Source organism: Cnephaeus nilssonii (genome assembly GCF_951640355.1).
Source record: "Cnephaeus nilssonii genome assembly, chromosome: 3".
NCBI lineage: Eukaryota > Metazoa > Chordata > Mammalia > Chiroptera > Vespertilionidae > Cnephaeus > Cnephaeus nilssonii.
In genome coordinates this window covers 53047433-53054704 of record NC_137074.1, presented here as the reverse complement: position 1 = coordinate 53054704, position 7272 = coordinate 53047433, and positions in this window count along the sequence as shown.

Below are 7272 nucleotides of genomic sequence, written 5' to 3'. Positions count from 1 at the left end.
ACGTGCGGAGGCCGCGCGCGCACTCGGCTGAGCGGCTCGCCCTCCGAGCTGCTGGGCAGACGGGGCCCAGAACGCGGGGCTGTAATTTCCGCCCAAATGGATGTAGTTCTGCCTTGGTTTACAAAATATTTTGTTACGCATTTAGCTCTTAGTAACCGCTTCACAAGCTTAAGAAATGGACACGTGCCCTGCCCGCGTGGCTCAGTGGTTGAGCCTCGACCTAAGAACCAGGAGGTCACCGTTGAGCTCCCAGTCAGGGCACTGAAAGGGTTAAAGCGGATAAACTGGGGCAGAGACAAACTTGTTGTGCTGAGCAGATATCTTGCAGAAAGCTTGCAGCCTTGAGCACAGCATAGCTCAGATAACCAGAAGACACCTGGCATGGGAGGAACCAAGGACGGACCGGACCCTTAGGTCAGCAGAGCAGCTTACAGCCTGCAAAAATTAATAAAAACCTCTTTCCCTGCTCTCTTCGCTGATGCCTTTCTCGGTCTCAGCCCACCTGCACCCAGGTGGTCAGGAATAAAGTATCTTTTGATACATTATGGCCTCATGTCATAGGTGCACAACCCCAGCCCACTCTGAACCTTTCAGGCACATCCCGGGGTTGCAGCCTCGGTCCCTGGGGACCGTGCAGGAGGCAGCCGATCAATGATTCTCATCAGTGATGTTTCGATCTCTCTCTCCCTCTCCCTTCTTCTCTGAAATCAATAAAAATATTTTTTAAATAAATTGACATGAAACCTGAGACCCATAGAGGTCCAAAGATACACAGCTAGTGAGCATTAGACCCACTGACTCTAAAGCCTTCAAATCATGACCTGCGGGTCAAATCCAGACCTCAACCTGTTTTGAATGTGTGAACAGCTTTTATATTTTTTTAATGATTTTTTTAAACCAAAAGAATAATAACTTATGACAAAATTTCAGTATCTAGAAATAAAATTTTATTGTAACACTAGTGTCCCAGTGCACATTCGTGCACATTGAAAGGAAATTAATTACTCCCTCCGGTGCAGGGACTAATGCAGGTGGTCCCAGGTGGTGGCCAGCAGGGTGGGACTGGGGTTGGACAAGCCCTGGAGCCAACCTCCCGCGCTCCCACCAGCCGGCCACATGTGGGCTGGCACCACCACTCGAAGGGCATCTGCGGAGTGAGTGGGGTCCCTCCAGCAGATGGGGTCCCTCGGCCTGGCCTGCGGGGTCAGGGCGAAACTGGCTCTCCGACATCCCCCAAGGGGTCCCGGAGTGCAAGAGGAATCACTAGGAATTGGGCTCCCTCCTCTCTGGTTTGGGGTGAGTCACCAGAGAACCGCTGCTGCCAAGTGACCGCAGCTCAGCAGCTCCTGCACTGAGCGTCTGCCCCCTGGTGGTCAGAGTGTGTCATAGCTACTGGCCGGTCAGAGGGTCGCTTGGCCTTTTATATATATAGATAACCTTGCTCATGCTGCCTTTGCTCTATTTGGCAGAATTGAGCAGTTGCAAGAGGCCTTACGGCTCTCAGAGTCTAAAATATTATCTGGCCCTTTAAGAAGCAGTTTTCCGTGCCCTGCTCTAATCCGTAACTGCCAACCTGCAGTTTCCTCTGCCTCGCCCACACCCCTGCTCCAGCCCAACAGTCAGAAGGAGCACACTTGGGATGCATTTCCTGCTAATAAGCACCAGTCTCAGTCTCTGGTCCTGTTCTACAAAGCTGCAGTATCCTGGCCTCTGCCAGCTTCAAAAACGAAGAAAAGAAATCCCCCTAGTATTCATCCAGGCTTCCCTTGGTAACATTTAACCTACTGATTGGATCAATAAGTTATAAAACTTGCTATATAAAAGGGTTAAAGAGAAAGAGTTAAAGAGAATAAACTGGGGCAGAGAAAAACTTATTGTGCTTAGCAGATATCTTGCAGAAAGCTTGCAGCCTTGAGCACAGCATAGCTCAGATAACCAGAAGGCACCTGGCATGGGAGGAACCAAGGACGGACCGGACCCTTACGTGAGCAGAGCAGCTTACAGCCTGCAAAAATTAATAAAAACCTCTCTTTCCCTGCTCTCTTCGCTGATGCCTTTCTCGGTCTCAGCCGAGACCCAGACGCAAAGGGGTTAGTTTCTATAAAAGTACTAGAAGCCCGGTGCACGAAATTCGTGCACGGCAGGGGGTTGTCCCTCAGCCCAGCCTGTACCCTCTCCAATCTGGGACTCCTGGAGGGATGTCCGACTGCCCGTTTAGACCCGATCCCAGGATCGGGCCTAAACGGGCAGTCGGACATCCCTCTCACAATCCAGGACTGCTGGCTCCCAACTGCTTGCCTGCCTGCCTTCCTGATTGCCCCTAACCGCTTCTGCCTGCCAGCCTGATCACCCCCTAACCACTCCGCTGCCAGCCTGGTTGATGCTTAACTGCTCCCCTGCCAGCCTGTTTGCCCCCAACTTCCCTCCTCTGCCAGCCTGGTCACCCCTAACTGCCCTCTCCTGCAGGGTTGGTCACCTCCAACTGCCCTCCCTTGCAAGCCTGGTCCCTCTCAACTGCCCTCCCTTGCAGGCCGGGTGCCTCCCAACTGCCCTCTCCTGCTGGCCATCTTGTGGTGGCCATCTTGTGTCCACATGGGGGCAGGATCTTTGACCACATGGGGGCAGCTATATTGTGTGTTGCAGTGATGCTCAATCTGTATATTACTCTTTTATTAGATAGGATAGAGGCCTGGTGCACGGGTGGGGGCCAGCTGGTTTTCCCTGAAGGGTGTCACAGATAAGGGTGGGGTTCCCTTGGGGTGTGGGGCGGCCTGAGCGAGGGGCCTGTGGTGGTTTGCAGGCGGGCCACGCCCCCTGGCAACCCAAGTGGAGGCCCTGGTATCTGGAATTTATTTTCCTTCTATAATTGAAACTTTGTAGCCTGGAGTGGCAGCCATTTCTGGGGCGGCAGCCATTTCTGTGGCAGTTAATTCACCTTCTACAATTGAAACTTTGTAGCCTTAAGCGGGTGAGCCTGGCCAGGGTGTGCGGAAAGCTTTGCTTCCCCTGTTGCCGCCGGCAACCCTGGCCTGCTCTCTCAAGCTCCATTCTGCCGCCATTTGTTTGAATTTGTTTACCTTCTATAATTGAAACTTTGTAGCTTGAGTGGAGGCTTAGGCCTGCAACGGCTATGGAAAGCTTGGCTTGCTCTGTTACCTGGGAAACCTTGCTCTCTGTGGCTGTAGCCATCTTGGATTGGGGTTAATTTGCATACTCGCCCTGATTGGCTGGTGGGCGTGGCTTGGCTGGTGGGCGTGGTTTATGTAGCGGAGTGATGGTTAATTTGGTTTTTTTTCGTTTTTTTTATTATTTTTTATTTATTTTTTTTTTTTAATTTCTTTATTGATTAAGGTGTCACATATTTGTCCTCATCCCCCCATTCCCATCCCACACCCCTCCCCATGGATGCCCCAACCCCCTGTTGAACTTAACCATTGGTTAGGCTCTTATGCATGCACACAAGACCTTTGGTTGATCTCTCTCCCTTCTCCCCCCACCCTCCCCTATCCTCCCTCTGAGGCCCGATAGTCCGATCGGTGCCTCCTTGTTTCTGGTTCTGTTCTTGTTCATCAGTCCATGTTGTTCATCATTTCCCCTAGATGAGCGAAATCATGTGTCACTAGAGATGTAGCGGAGTGATGGTTAATTTGCATATTACCATTTTATTAGAGAGGATATCTAGGAAGCCAAGATCCACTAAAAACCAACTCATTTTACTATTCCAGGTTTTGTTGTACAAAGTGTTTTCTTTTTCTTTCTTTCTTTCTTTTTTACAGTGTTTTCTTGACAGTATTGCCTCCATTTACCCTTCCCATTGTCCCCAGAATGACTTTCTTTTGTCACGGGTCTGCTTGAAATCTTTTGATGGCTCCCTATGGCTGTCCCCCCAGAATTTACACTTCCTTGCTTGCAGATAAGTCCCATCATGACCTGGCTGGGTTGCTGAACTTCCTCCTGGCACTGGCCAGCAGAGTGGAGTCTGCGCAAGGGCCACGGGGCCTGGTGTGCACCTAACACCAGCTCGATGCTGCCTCAGTCACCCTCTACGCTGCCTCTTGGTTCAGTACACCAGCCCCATCTCTGACTGGGGTCATCTGTTCCCAGGTCAGCCTGGTCCCCGCCTGGCACAGAAGCCCCATGTCTCCTAGGGGCAGGTAGTGCGTTTTTGCCTTGCTGTCTCACCAGCCTTAAGAAATCATACCCCCAAGATGCAGACTTTCCTCACCTTCAGTGAGTTCTTCAACTGTGTTTCTCTCACCCTATCTATTCCAGTTCAACTAAAAACACAGGAGATCCGGTACATAATTCAATTCAATACACATTTTATTATTCCATCTGTGTTAGGTGCTGGAGATACAAAAATGAATAAGACCCAGGCCTTGCCCTAAAGAGTGAACAGATTTTGCTGGGGAGCAGTAAATAAACTTATTTATTTCTCAATGGTGGGGGGGGGGGGGGGGGGGGGTCCTTGCTATAACAGAAACCGGAGGGGTGACCTATTTAAAAAATGGGCCTACTCTTGTCTGAGCAGGAATACAAACAAACATCTTCATTTTAGAATGACATTTAAAAAGGCACATACAAGGTAAGGAACAAATTTCTTCTTAATAAAATGTTTATTTAACACTGTCCAGATAAACGGGTTAGCATCAGCCTCTCTGCCTGAAACCTGGTTGGAAGCCAAGCCAAGAGCCAGGTGTAGATTTTGTTTGGGGAGAAACAAGGTGAAAGCCCACTCTGAGTGTGAGATGGCCCTGGGATGTAGGTAGAAGGAAGGGGATGCTGGTGGCCCCTGGAATCTCAAAGAGGGCAGCCAACAGCCATGTGCAGAAGGCCATGGGCCCATGGAAGAATGAATGCAGAATTCCCTCTCCTCTCCTCTCCCCTCCTCTCCTCTCCCCTCCCCTCCTCTCCCCTCCCCTCCCCTCCCCTCCCCTCCTCTCCCCTCCCCTCCCCTCCCCTCCTCTCCCCTCCCCTCCCCTCCTCTCCTCTCCCCTCCTCTCCTTTCCTCTCTTCTTTTTCCCCTCTTGCCTCTCCAAGGCCCTTCTCCCTCTCCCTACAGCCCTTCACAATTCACAGTAAATTGAATTGTGAAGAGAGAAGGTAAGTGAGTCATTCTAGCTCTTCTCTAGATTCAAGGATATTGCACCCCTCACCTGGTGGGATTGGAGGAAGAGTTGTCAGCTTCATGCCCAAACTTCTGTTTTCGACCTTTTGCACTTTGAGATCTATGAGTGCCAGCAGCCAGCTAGAGGAAGATCCACCCAAAATGTGCAGTATCTGAAGGAGAGAATGATTGGCCTAGCTGAGACAGAGATTGGAGACATTGTCTTTTGAAGTCCTGTCAAGGTCTAAAGAACATCCCTCTGAGGTTGCTGAAAGAATGGAGGATGCTCAGGTAAGAGTCAACTCTTCACTGTGAATTATCTTGGTGCCAAAGACTGATCTTTCTCACCTCAGTGTCCTGCTGAGCCATCAAAGTAGAGCTGAGCCAGGATGGGGATTATGAACCTGGCATGTGTGTGAGTGTGCATGTATGTGTGTATGTGTGCCTAACCTGTCCAAAACTAGACATAAATTATGTTTAAATTCTCCATTAATTATGTGGAGGACTTGGTACCTTTCCCCTGCAGGAGAAGCTCCTATGAATCAGGCACATCCTAGTTATGACCCTGACACTAAATCAACAGGGAAATGTGAGACAGACACAGGCAGCGCTTCTTGGACACTATATGTGGATATATGATGTGGTGTCTGGACCTCAGGACACCCTGCCTACCTAAGAGTCTGTGCCTCTTTCTGTCCCAATAGTTCTCTGTCCACCTTCCCCGCCCTGGGCAGCCAGCAGCTCCAGAGAGGCCACTCCTGCTTGCTTCATTCTCTTTCCGGCCCATCAAACCTTCCCACCAGGATCTCTTTCATCCACTCCTGACTACCCACACCCAGCACCACCCCCTGACCAAAGGTCCTAAAGGGAGAGAGATGGGGGTCCTCTGCTCTCCACTTTCCACAACAGAAGCAGCTGTGGCATCGCAGTTCTCCACACACCCCATCCCTTGTCTGCCCCCCATGCTTCTGAGTGTGCTGCTTCCTCTCCTGGGAAAGCCCTCCCCTCTTTTCTGGGCCACTGGAAGAGCCAGTTCAGACACAACTGAAGCCTTCCTAGATCTCTCACAGATCCTCTCCTTGGTGGCTCACCGTTCCTCGGAGCTCTCATGGTACCCTGTGTTCACCTCTAACATGGCCCTTGCCATATAACATTTAAATGATTGGTACATGTGTTTGTTTCCCTAACCCGACCATGAGCTCTTCAAGGACAGGGAAGGGTCCAAGGTCAAGGACCATGTCTGTCATCTTTGGATCTGCAGCATGCACAGCAGGGGATGTCAGGCACACCGTGTGTACTCAGTGGATACCACTTACTGAACTGCTCTGGCACTACTGAAAAGAACACGGGTGGGTTAATCAGCTCAGGGCGCTGTAACAAAATACCACAGACGGGGTGGCTTTAACAACAGAAATTTATTTTCTGGAGGCTGGGAGTCCGAGATCAAGGTGCTAACAAGGTTGGTGTCTCCTGAGGCCTTTCTCCTTGGCTTGCAGATGGCAACCGTCTAGCTATGTCCTCACATGTCCTTTTCTTCTGTGCTCATGTAGAGAGAGATCTGGTATCTCATCCTCTTCTTATAAGGATGTCAGTCCTGGATTAGAGTCTTTCCCTTATGACCTTGTTTAACTTTAATTAGCTCCATAAAGGTCCTATCTCCAAATAAAGTCACCTTTGGGGGTTAGGGCTTCAACCTGTGAGTTTGGGGGGTGGAGGGGGCATACAGTTTAGTCCATAACTACTGAGGAACTTGAATTTAGAAGATAGGGGCTCGAGTACTGACTTCACCTGAACCTAACTGAGTGCTTTGGGGCAGCAAGTCCATTATCCTCTAAGAACCTTAACTTCTCTATCTGTTACATATGGCAACTTTTATGGGGTTGTTAATAAGTTGAAATGAGATCATGGCCGGAGGACATTTTATGGACTAAGTTCTTACACAATAATAACGACAATTATTCCTTCTACTAATATATCATGCAGTTTACAATGTGGTTTAAAATGCATAATATCATGCAACATACATGCAAGGAATTACTATTGTTATAATTACCACAGGAATACCTAAAAGGGAAGTCTGTTTGTGATTCATACCCATAAATCCTAGTTGCAGAAAGGATTCAAGGCCGTTTCTGATGAAAGCCGTGTCGGTGAAATGGCATGGC